Source organism: Trichosurus vulpecula, chromosome 5 (genome assembly GCF_011100635.1).
Source record: "Trichosurus vulpecula isolate mTriVul1 chromosome 5, mTriVul1.pri, whole genome shotgun sequence".
Classification (NCBI taxonomy): Eukaryota; Metazoa; Chordata; class Mammalia; order Diprotodontia; family Phalangeridae; genus Trichosurus; species Trichosurus vulpecula.
The window spans coordinates 190,035,135-190,047,990 of NC_050577.1; the positions used below are offsets into that span (position 1 = coordinate 190,035,135).

The 12,856-nt window shown below is 37.1% G+C and overlaps 1 protein-coding gene across 1 annotated transcript in view; it reads left to right on the plus strand.

The window, feature by feature from the left end:
* Positions 1–277: 277 nt before the first annotated feature.
* Positions 278–12,856, plus strand: part of ARHGDIB (Rho GDP dissociation inhibitor beta) — a 31,481-nt gene continuing 18,902 nt past the window's right edge. Inside the window, exon 1 of the mRNA XM_036762111.1 lies at positions 278–368. The gene's annotated coding sequence lies outside the window, so the exon portion shown is untranslated. The remainder of the gene's footprint in view (positions 369–12,856) is intronic.

The following is a 12,856-nucleotide window of genomic DNA, read 5'->3' on the forward strand; positions in this document are numbered from 1 at the left end:
AGGCCATGACCTCTCTGAACCTACATGCTTCTGTATGTCTAAACATAAACATATACATGCATACAGTCACAATAATTGTGGGTCAAATGCACACTTCGTGCATAACATTTCCACAGGAGCAATCATTTTTTACCAAATGCACAATTTACTTAAGAGGCTTTTGTGCAGTCTGTTTATCAAAAGATATGCCCTGATACGTAGCTCTTTGCAAAGAAACAGGATTTGAGGCAGCTCGGAGTTTCCTCTTCAAGTAGGTCTAAAACTTTTTTTTTCTTCTATTCAACTTCCTTCCTTTTTATAACTGCCAGAACTGAGAAGCAAGGGCTGAGAGACAGAGGCACCCCAGAGGGAGACACAATCCACTGCGAGTAAGTTCAAATACCACGGGCATTTGGAGACCACAGGGGGTAGAGGGAAGGATGGGGAATCTCTGGACCTAAGTGGCCAGACCTCTGTACTTTATTTTTCCTGGGAGAGGGTCAGGATACCTTATTTAGAGGTTGTCTTATGACAAGAAGTGTTGGGGCAGGGGCAGCAGCAGGGATGGTCTTGGCTATACCAGAAAAGAAAGCCAGAGTTGAGCTATCAGCAAATAAGTCAGAGATAACCCTGAGGATAAATAGGAGAAACCAGACACCTGCCATCCACAGCCCAGATTCCTTAGTGATGGGCAAAGGTGGAGGCTGTGTGTGTGTGTGTGTGTGTGTGTGTGTGTGTGTGTGTGTGTGTGTGTGTGTGTCCGTCCAGAGAAGGGTGCCCTATTGAGATAAAAGCAGGCACCAGGCCAAATTTAGGAGTGGTTGGAAAACTATAAGTCAAACCTGATATGGAACATCTCAGTGGATGGTGGGTTGGGGTGGAGAAATGTGGTTTCCTGTTTTTAAGCCGACTTTAAGAGCAATGAAAAATGGCTCAGTGTTCTCCACCAAATTTAAATTGCTCTCGTAAATGTACTTTTTGGTGATTCAAGGGAAATCTATTAAACTGCAACCTCCATAGAGTACAATGGAGTTTAGCAATGAAAGGGGATGTGCTGGTTGGACACACTGTTATTTCATAATCAAGCATGCTCTCCTAGTATTTCTGAGACTTAAGAGAAAATGTCATCAAATCCTACAGTGAACTGGGCAGAGAGAAACACTGTGCTTGCCATATTTTTACTCCTTTACAGATGAGGCGATTGTAAACAGATCAAATATGATAATAAGCAAGAAAACACTTAGACACACACCCATACACACACAAGCTGCACTAAATCAGCCTTCTGAAAAATTTAAAGGGAACCTAGCTCTTTCTTTGCACAGTAGCATGACGAATCATTTTGATCTTTTAGAGGGCCATGTTGGTCACATCACAGGGTGACTGATGTCTTAACACTAGCTGTGTGACCTTGGGCAAGTCAATCATTTCTGAGTCTCAATTTTCTCATCTGTAAAAAGGGGATAATAATGACCCCTACTCTACCAAGCTATTGTGAGGATCATAGCCATTTCTATCACATATATTATATATGACTTCACAAACTTTAAAGTGCTTATGGAATCCCCTCCTTCAACCTTCCATCTTTCAAATATATTCTCTGTTTATATTTTAATCTGGCCTGTAATTAATCTCTAGATTTGGTTAAGGTTGGGTGTTGGACTGGTGACTTCTTGTGATAGACTTAATTTTTCCTAAGTTCCCATCAGGTAACAGTAGGGTGGGGGCTTATATCACACCCTACTCCTCACAGTTTGAATTGCTTACAATGAAGGTTTCTAGACATTGTGAGTTATTCTCTTTTGTGGCCTGACACTTCAGGGATGTTCAAAGAAGAGAAGATGGTTAAGTACATATGTGTCAGGAAGAAAAAAGCAAGCGAAATAATGATTTTTTTATGCATTTTGTTCAAGGTTTTTGTTCATTTTGCCATAGAATTTCTGCCATGCATACATGTATGTCGTAGAAACAGATTATATTAGTATTGTGTATTAGTTGCAAAATGTGAACTATTCTATGAGTACAGAATTTAATAAGTCTAATCCCCACCCTTGATGTTAGATCGATGTGTTTTATTCATAGTAGTAAGGTCAGAAGTAAAATTACTAGGAATTCTACAGACTACTCTTATGTTAATACCGTGCATTGGTAGGCAGGGATTTATTGCTGGGCAAGGGGACCCCTGGTATGAAGGATTCTATTGCCTTTAAAGTTAAGCCTAGGAAAGCAACTCTGTAGGAGGAGAAATATCTCGAGGGATTCTTCAAAAAGCTATGTGACTTGACCAGCACAGCCAGCAAAGAGAAAGCATCTAAAGTAGGGAAAGGCAGTGACAACAATTACCAAGGAAGGTGTTTTCTGAAGGGGTGTTTTTTCAATCACATGACTTAGGCAGCTATTTTGTTAGTGCCAAGTCCTCGTAACTGGCACAAGGAACTATATTTCTCAGTGCTGGATGTGACATTTCTTCAGAAAACCCTACCATTTTTGAGTTCCACATCCAGAGACTGGTACAGCTAAAAAATTTTCTAAACACACATAATAATCAAAAGTGTATTCTTTTCATATTTTTACATTTAATATATATTATCAGATCTGCCATTTTAAAGAATGTCAATAACTGTTATGTTATTATCATTACAGTTTATCTAGTTTTGATCTAGGCAGCTCTCCAATAGTTTCTCTTTCCTGCGATTCTTCTTACTCCTTACATAGAAATCTCATCTGTAAGGAATATGCTGATAAGAAACATCAGTCAGAAAAAGTCACTTAGAGGTAGTGAAAATAGAACTTTGCTCACAGTAGCTATGCTACTGAGGTTACATTTTAAGGCCAAAAGTTTTTTAGTTTCTGACAAAACGTCTCTCCCCTCAGACCTGAATTTCATGATTCTGGCTTAGCCCTAACCCTTGGTCATCTGTTCTCTTCTTAGGAGGGGGAGGAGGGAGCAGTTGGGGAGACTCCCTTGTCTAGCATAACCCTGGGGAGACAGCCAAATTAGAGAATGATGTGGGAGAAATGCTCAAGAGGTAGTTCAAGGTGATTTAAGAATATTAAAAGAAAGCCAACTCCTCAGGCCTCTTAAGAGCAGAACTCAGTAGGCTTGCAGATTCTCAACCATTTTTGTGTCATGGACCCCTTTGGCAGTCTAGTGAAGCCTATATGGACTCCTCAGAATGATGTTTTTAAATTTATAAAATAATATATATAGAATTGCAGAGGAAACCAATTATGTTGAACTTCAGCAATCAGAATATTTTTAAAACAAGTTCACAGACCTCCAGGTTAAAAACCGCTGCCTAGAATCTCACCAGTCTTCCAGGGATAAGCCATTGGAACATTTGTTCAGAAGGTGTGCCTTGGCAGACTTCCCCAGGTATGCCAAGAAGCTCCTTCCCCCACTCTGAGACTTCCATATTTCTCAGTTCTTGTCCCTAGCTGGAGTTTACTATTTGCTGTACGGAAGGCTGGAGAAACATTTGGAGGAGCAAAGCCTTCTCTACCTCCTTCCCCGTGAGTCCTGAGAAAGTAAAGACTTGGGGGGGGGGAGGGAAGGGGAGGCTAAAGAAAGTCAAAGGAATCTGAAAGCCTTAGTAACCACCTCACTACCTGGGGAAACCTACTCTGACAACCACCTTAAACATTCAATGTGCCTTGATTCTTCACTACAAAGAATATTGTGTCATAAGCAAAATAATAATTATAATTCTATTATAAGAACCTCTGCATTAGAGACATGCCCTCGCCTAGATCTGTGTCCCCAGAGCTGAGCATGAATCGTGCCTATCTTCTCGGGGGGAAGAATAGGACTGGCAGGATTGAGAGTAAAACAAGCCCATTTGCTTAGACACTCACCTCTGGAGTTTACCTCCTACGGTTCTGCATTTTCTACTTGCACCTAAGAGGTCCATCCCTCCACCCTCTCCCTAGCAGGCACTCTCTCTAAAACATTCTATATCATTCAATACACCTTAGTAAGTTCAGTTTCTGGGATTCATCTTGGCCTCCACAAGTTACAATATCGCTCAGCAGGATTTCTTCCCTTAGCTCTGACTTTGTTCCCTCAACTGACATTTCTCAGCATCCACAGCTGACCTCTGGCTTCAATTAAGGAAGAGAACAGCAAATGAAATCTAAAATTAAACTGTTTGTGAAGAAGTTTTTAAAAAAAGAAATGTAATAGTTCTATCCCTACTTTAATGTTTATTCAGATTATAAACAATCCTCATAATTCCCAGAACCCCTTGTCCCTTTCATACTCCTCAAAGAAATGAGTTCTATTTTTGCCAAGGAAATACTGACACATCCAGGGAGTACATTGTAAATCTTGTAGGAATAAAAATTTAATGCCCATTCAGTCAGCTCCCAAAGTTCATTGAGGCTGTGTCTACACCACTCCCACCCCCAACAACAACAACACAGCAACAAACAACAACCAAAACAATGGGAAAGTGAAGGGATAGACTAAAACAGTGGTCATCTTATACTGAATTAAAACTATTATGCTATCAACCTTAACCAAAACGGCCAGGGTGACTAATTCTTTCTTTCTATTTGGTTTCAAGTGTTTTAAAAATTGTTTAAATGGGTCACAAAATTCAAAGGGAAATGAATGATTTGGTCTAAATCCCCTAGTCACGCCAGTGACATTTCTGATTGGGAGGAGCTAGCACTTGTATTTTTCTCTTCTGACTTCCTGAAGATGCCTCAGTGAAAAGTATGGACATGTTCCACATGGTCTGACCAAGATTATTTTGCAATAAAGTCATTATTAACTTATTTATTACTAAAACTACTAGAAAAGAAGAACTGTTCTCTATCATAGTTTTTCTTAATAATATATATTTTTTCAAGAAACCAAGTAATGGCCTTAGACAGGATATGCTTATTTATACATTGGTCTGTGCTAGGCCAAACTTGTGGCACAGGTAAGCTTAAGTTTATTTGGTCTCTGTGTCTAACCTGAGGGGGTGTAAGTTAGTATTTCAACACTGTCAATGTTTAGCAGTGTTTTCTTGGGTAAAGAATTTTTTTTAATTGGGTAAGTATCAACGAACAAAGTTGTGTTTGTGCAAACCAAAGACAGAGGGAAATGGAGAGTAATAAATTTCTTCACTGAAGACAAAGAGAACTTTGGTGCCTGAATTTTCCAGATTGTGGGCATTAATGCAGCTCTGTCCTCTCTCTAGAAAATTGCTATGCCTGGAAGAGTAGGTGAGTTCAATAGTATGAAAAGGAGAAAAGATGAAGTTTAAACATTATATGCTTCTGATACTACATTCTCCTCTTCCTCTTCTATTTATTTTCACAATCATTTGCATTCGAAATTGGTTACAGAATGCTAGAGGAAGAGGAGGCAGGAAACAGAGCACTTAGAGGAAGATGTAATTACAAGTATGAAAGAACTTCCTCCAAACTACCGAACTCACTTCACCTTGACTGCAGAAATCGTGAAGAGAGAAAGCTTTGTGAGACTGTATATGTTCAGTGAAAGCAAGGAATGTCTTGAGAGGTGGTGGGGTGTAGTGGGGAAAGAACCAAGGCTGGAGTCAAGACATGGGTTCTAATCTCAGATTTGAATTTGTTAATTATAGGACATTTGGCAAATCATCTGGCCATATATGGTAATAGTAAGACTTCTATATCACAAGGTTGTGTGAATATTATGTGGGGATACATAGGACACACACACACACACACACACACACACACACATCAAAGTACTTTGTAAAGTATTGCCATTTAAATCCTCAGTGGAGCCTAGCACAATGCCTTGCACATGGTAGTATACTTAAAGAATATATACCCAATAAATTAATCATATAAATATGTGTATAAAACATATTTATTTCATATAAAAATATTTTTTAAATACAAAAAATATCCAAATATAAAAATTATATATGAGTATACTTAAATGGTATACACACCTAAATGTACATATGTGTGTTATATGTACACACACATACATACATACATGAGCCAGTGTGGTTTAGTAGATAGGGAGCTGACCTTAGAACTAGGAACATTTGAGTCCAAGTCTCACTTGTGACACATGTTGCCATATTGTATGGCCACATGTAAGTTATTTAACCTTTCAGTACTCTAGGCAACTCTCTGAGACTGGATAAATGTTCAGATCTTCATAGATGTTCCTCACTAGGAGAGCCTGGAACAAAAGAAATCCTAGGCCTAGGCCCTATCCACATATGTATGTATATATCTACATACATTTATGCTCATTCGCACATATATGTACATATAATATGCATGTATATACATGTGCTTTGTACATTTACATTGTAATATGAAATATTGAACATAATTCTGGCTGGGGCTTTGGGAAAATGTTGAGATTATTCAAAATGAACCCTATAGTGACATACATGATATCTTAATAAGCATCTACAAATATAAAATGATAACTATCTGGGCATTTGTATATATAGCTTCATAAATAACTGAATTCCTAAATATTTAGAATTATAAATATGATATGGTAGAGTTCTAAGGAAAATAATAAATAATTTTAGAGCTGAAAGGGACCCTGGAAATTGACTAGCTCAATCGTCTCTGTTGTTGTTGTTGCTTCTTAATACAAATTAGTACTTCTTCAAGTCTTAAGAGTGTTTGCAGGTTAACTGTAGTAACTCGTGACCTATATGGCTGTCTGTTATTTCTATGCTTTTTAGTCTGTTTTCTGTAATCCTTTCTTTTAAAAATTATCAATACTTTTTTCACACAGCAGACTATTTCCTAACAAATATGTAAAATAAATTCCTTTGCAAAGAACATTCCATGAAAAGCAGTTAATTTACAAATTAACAGTAAGGAGAAATGTGCCCTTTAATTTGGACAGTATAATGTTTATAATGTTCCAAGTTTGCTAAATTTTGATCAGAGGTTCATTGCATCTCTTTGTTGATAATATTTACATTGCAATAGCATTTAAGCATATTATCCAAAATTTTGGCTCTACTTTCTTCAATTTGTCTCATTTTCATACATCTCATTTTTCTTTAAATTTTTCATATTTATCATGCCTCACATCAATGCCTTTATTGTATGTTTAAGAAACAGACCCAGAAAAGTCAAGTGATTTGTATAAAGTCACCTAGCTGGGAAGTGACATAGTCAGTACTTGAACTGACTCACTTCAGTGGAGAAAACAACCTAAAATTAAACAGATTGAAAATGAGGTGCATCCCAGTGAAAGAGTTGCTCACATTCTATATGGGCATTTCCTCCCCGTGTCAGTTTCTGAGGTCATGTTCCCTGCACCCGCTCCCAAGAACCTCTCATATCATATCTTTAACTTCTGAAAATGTTGAAGGGATGAACAAGTTCCTTGGCCCCACTCTAAGCTGAATTGTGAGTCTAATGAGGGCTTCTAAAGCAGTCATCGTTCCTGCCCAACTGTGCCTCATTTTGCTGAAAAAGCTCAGCCTTGAATCCAGCTGTCAGGGCTTGGGAGAATTTGGTAGGAGGAGAGAGGATTTGGAGGATTTGTCCTCCCTTTAACTTTGTGACTTAACTGTTAAACCATATAAAAACACTGACTTGCACAATTTTCATATAAGTAAGTACTTTACAAATATCTGTTGGATTTGATTTGAAAATGAAACTTTTCCTGGCTTATTCTGTGCTTTCGCTAACCTCTTAATGACTATATTGATTTTTCCCCCATCTCATCTAACTCAGTTCTGTATAGGCAGCAGAGCGTTTTAGACAATCATAGAATCTTAAATTAGATGGGGACCTTGGACAGCATTAAGTCTATGGATGAGTAAAGCAAGGACCACAGAGGTCAAGTGTATTTCCTATGATGACACTACCTACTAAATGACCAGTGCAGGACTCTGACTCTTGAAAGGCCACATGGTGCATAGAGAACTAGCTTTGGAGCCAGGAAGACTCAAGTTCAAGGACCATCTCTGACACATAGTGTCTGTGTGACTCTGGGCAGGTAATTTAACCTCTCAGTGCTCTAGACCACTCTCACCAATTGGAAGTTGTAGAAAAGGTGTTTAAACCAGCTTTCGTAGAGGGAGCTGTTCCATATATGAGTGAAAACTCTGATCTGTTTCTTATTCCTATTCTTCTGATCCAAATCCAGTGTGGGCTTTTTACCACACCAAGATCTCTGGTCAATGTAGCTTACTATCTTTTTTCCCCTTGTCTTATTTAGAATAAACTAGTTTCTTGTGATATATTCCTGAACATTCTCTGTCTGACTCTATCAACATCACATGACTCTTCCAATTCTCCTCTGATCCCCAGACTCATTTAATGTTAAAGATTAGGCTTATTGCACTATTTGGACAAAAATAATATCTGTTTAGACAGGATCATATAAACTTAGAGATGAAGGAGACATAAGGTCACCTATACCTCACTATTCTGGCATTCTAGCTGTAGTAAAGGGACCCTGGCACCTCCATTCTATTGCCACACAAGTGAGCTTTGTCTCAAAGCCATTATTCTAGAGTAACTTCAAATTCTGAGCACCTGGTTCCCACATATGCATCAGACATCCTTGGCCATAACCAAATAGATGACTATCTTTACTTGCTTTTCAGCTTTTATTCTGTTACTCTATGAAGTTCATGAAGCCAGCTACTATCTACTGCATCCATCAATAATACTCACCACTTCATTTTCATTTTGAAGTCTTGGGAAGTACTGTTCAGGGTGACTTCTGACTACTTTTACTTTTAACATTTTAATTTATTGAAACCTTTTGTTTTAATGTCACCTTAATTTCTAAGTATGTCACTTTCCCCATTACTCTCCACTGAGCTTTCCTTTAGTAAAAAAAAATACTTTAAAAGAAAGTTTGAGAAAGGCAGTTCACCAAAACTAAACATTTCAAAGGCAATTCAGTTTACGTAATAATCCACACCCATGGTCCCCACCTTGGCCATTAATGAGGAAAAAATGCATTTTCTCATCTCTTTACTGGGGCTAACCCTTGGTTATTTACAATTACATAACATTTAGTTTCAATTTTGTTGTTGCTCTTTCAATTTATATTTGTAGTAATTTTATATGTTATTTTCCTAGATGCATTTATTTCACTCTGTATTTATATGGGGCAGCTATGTGGCACAGGTGATACAGTGCTGGGTCTGGAGTCAGGAAGACTCATCTTTCTGAGTTCAAATCCAGCTTCAGATACTTCCTAGCTATGTGACCCTGATCAAGTCACTTAACCCTGTTTGCCTCAGTTTCCTCATTTGTAGAATGAGCTAAAGACAGAAAAGACAAACCACTCCAGTATCTCTGCCAAGAAAACCCCAGATGTGGTCCTGAAGTCAGACATGACTGAAAAACAACGAAAATAATTTCATGTTTTCCTATGCTTAAGTTCTTATTTATAGTTTCTTAATTATATTCATGTACTATAATATACTTAGCCATGCCCTTATCAATGGGTATCTACTTTGCTTCTAGTTCTTTATCACAAAAAAATGTTGCCATGAATATTTTGATATATATGAGAACTTTCTTTTAGTCTTTGATTTCCCTGGAGGTCACTACCTAGCATTGGAGGATCTGGGTCAAAGGATATGAGTATTTTAATCACTTTTTAACATCAATTCTAAATTGATTTCTAGAATGGTTAGACATAACCTTATTAAGAGTGTGTTAATGTGTTTGTCTTCCTGCCTTCTCTTAAAAAAGACTATTTCCGTTCTATCAGTTTTACTCGTTTTCTAAGTATGAGGTAAAATCTCAGCACTGTTTTGATTTGTATGTTTCCTTTTATTATTAATTTGGACCATTCATTTATCTGACTGTTCATAGTTTGAAAGCCTTCTTTGGAGAATTTTTGGTTCATTTCCTTTAACCGTTTTTGTCTTATATGTTTTTATTAATTCCATATACATCTTACATATCAGATTTTACAAATATTGATGCAAAGATGTTTTCCCCATTAAACATTTTCCATTCTTATCCAAGATATGTTGATTTTATTAATGCAAAACCTATTTAATTACATTGGCATGTAATTAAAATGACCTATTTTATCTTTTTTGATCACCTCAGTCCCCTATTTGGCTCTCTCCCTTGCCTCTTCACCCCATAGGAATATCACTTCTAAATCTCAAACAAAAAATCTTTGTAGCAAATTGTTTGAATAATGGCTTGGTATACCCAGACATATAGTTATCTAAAAGAAAAACATAAAATCAAAAGTCAATAGATAAGTGGTCAATGCACAAATAGTTCTCAAAGGAAGAATTTCAAAATATACTTAATAAAACTATACTTAATCACATGAAAGAATGCTTGAAATCATTAATAAGAGAAATTAAAATCAAAATAACTTGAAGGTTTAACTTCCCACCTGGCATATTGACAAAGATGACAAAAGATGGCAATAGTCAATATTGGAGGGGTTGTGGGATGACTGGCGTACTAATGCTGTACTGGTGAAGGTGTGAATTAGTTCACCGTTTTCAACAGTCTGGAAAAAAGATTTGAAAATATGCAAATAAAAGGGCTAAAAAATGAACCTTTGATTCCAAAATTCTATTGCTGGGCATATACCCTAGGTATATATAAAAAAATCTCCACCTTCATCAAAATATTTATAATAGTACTTTTTGTAGTAGCAAAGAATTGAAAACAAAGTACAACAATTAAGATTTCAGTCATTTTAAACCATAGATGTAATGGAGTTTTTATGATGCTGTAAGAAACAATGAATATGATGAATACAGAAAAGCACAGAAAAATGTACATGAACAGATGCAAAGTGAAGTAAGTGGAGCCAAGAAAGCAATATACACAATAAATCTGACAATGTAAATGAAAAAGCATAAATCTATTGAAAATGAACGTTATAAAGTTACACAGAAGACTGACTCCTCATCCTCTTACTCTCTTCTTAATTCATTATAATCCAGCTTCTGACTTTATCAGTCCACCAAAACTGCTCTCTCCAAAGTCACCAGTGACCTCTTAGTTGCCACATCCAAAGGCATTTTTATCAATCCTTGTTCCCCTTGACCTCTTTCTGCCTTTGACACTGTCAATCACTTTCTCCTGGTTTTCCTCCTTCCTATCTGATTTCTCCAGATCTTTCTCCAGATCATGTCCTTTGATAGTCTTTAAGTGTCCTTCCTATCTGGTCTCTCCAGATCCTTCTCCAGACGATGGTCCTCTAACTGCTGGTTAGAGTTCTGTCCTGGGCCCTCCTCTCTTCTCCCTCTATATTAGTTCATTTGGTGACCTCATCAGCTCCCATAAATTTAATTACCATCTCTAAACAAACTATTCTCAAATCTACCTATCCTGCCCCAACCTCTCTGTTGAACTCCAGTCTCACATTTCCACTTGCCTTTCAGACATCTCATACTGAATGTCCAGTAGACATCTTAAACTGAACATGTACAAAACAGAACCCATTCTCTTTTCCCTTCAACCCTCTACTCCTCCTAACTTCCCTATTACTGTAGAGGGCAACATCATCCTCCCAAAACCTCAGGCTCACAATCTAGGAGTCATATTTGATTCCTCCTATCCCCCATATTTAATCAGTCACCAAGGCCTACTGATTGTACCTTCACAGCATATCTCAAATATACCCCCTTCTCTCCTCATGTCTAGACTATTGCAATACTCTGCTGGTCTACCTGCCTCAAGTATCTCTTCATTTCAATCTGTCTTCCATTCAGTCACCAAAATTATTTTCCTACCCTCCCTGCTCCCCAAACCTCTCCCCCACCCTGTTGCCTCTAGGATCAGATACAAACTACTCCATTTGGCATTCAAATCTCTTTATAACTTAGCCTCCCCCTCCTCCCTCTTCAGTCTTCTTACACCTTACTTCACCCCTCACCCTTCCATATACTCAAATCCAAAGACACTTCCTTGCTGTTTCACAAACAAGTTACTCCATTTCTCTGCTCCAGGAATTTTCACTGGCTGTTCTCCAATGCCTAGAATGCTCTTCCTCTCCAACTGTCTACTGACTTCTCTGGCCTCCTTTAAGTCCCAACTAAAATCCTGTCTTTTACTGGAAGCCCTTCCCAACCCTTCTTAAGACTAGTACCTTCACCTTGTTAATTATTTCCTATTTATCCTGTATATAGCTTGCTTTGTATATACTTACATGTTGTTTCCCCCTTTTGATTTTAAGCTCCTTGAGAGCAAGGACTATCTTTTGCCTCTTTTTGTATCCCTACAGCTCAACATTAGTATAGTAGACACTTAGTAAAGGTTTATTAACTGACTGACAAAGAAGAGACATGAGAAAACACCTTCTACTACACTTTTGTGGAGGTGTGTGTGTGCGCGTGTGTGTGTGTGTGTATGTGTAAAACATTGAATATATTGTCTGAATTTTTTGATGTACTGATAGATTTTGCTGATTTTTTTCTCTTCGTTTTTTCTTTTTTCTTAAAAAAATCTTTGTTATATGGAATGGATTTAAGGGAGGAAGAAAAGGAGGCATATAAGGGTGAAATTTAAGCAATGTAAAGACAAAGATATCAGTAAAAATTATTTTAAAACAAAGAATTCTCCTCCTATCAAAAGCCATGAAAGGTACATGATGTTATTGTCTTCTATTTTTTTAAAGTCACCTTTTATATTAAGATTGTATAGTCACTTTGAGTTTTATTGTGTTATATTTAGACTAAAGTGTTGGTCTAAACCTACTTGCTACCAAACTATTTTTTAATTTTTTCTAAATTTTCTAAATTCTAGATTCTAAATAGAAAGCTCTTTATCAAGTGGTTTATATACTTAAGTTAATTGAACATTGGGTTGTTAAGTTTGATTGTCTGTGATCCTCTTGCACTGATCTATTTTTCTGCTTTTGAACTGGAACCAGTAATTTTGATGATTAATGCTTTAAAATGTAATT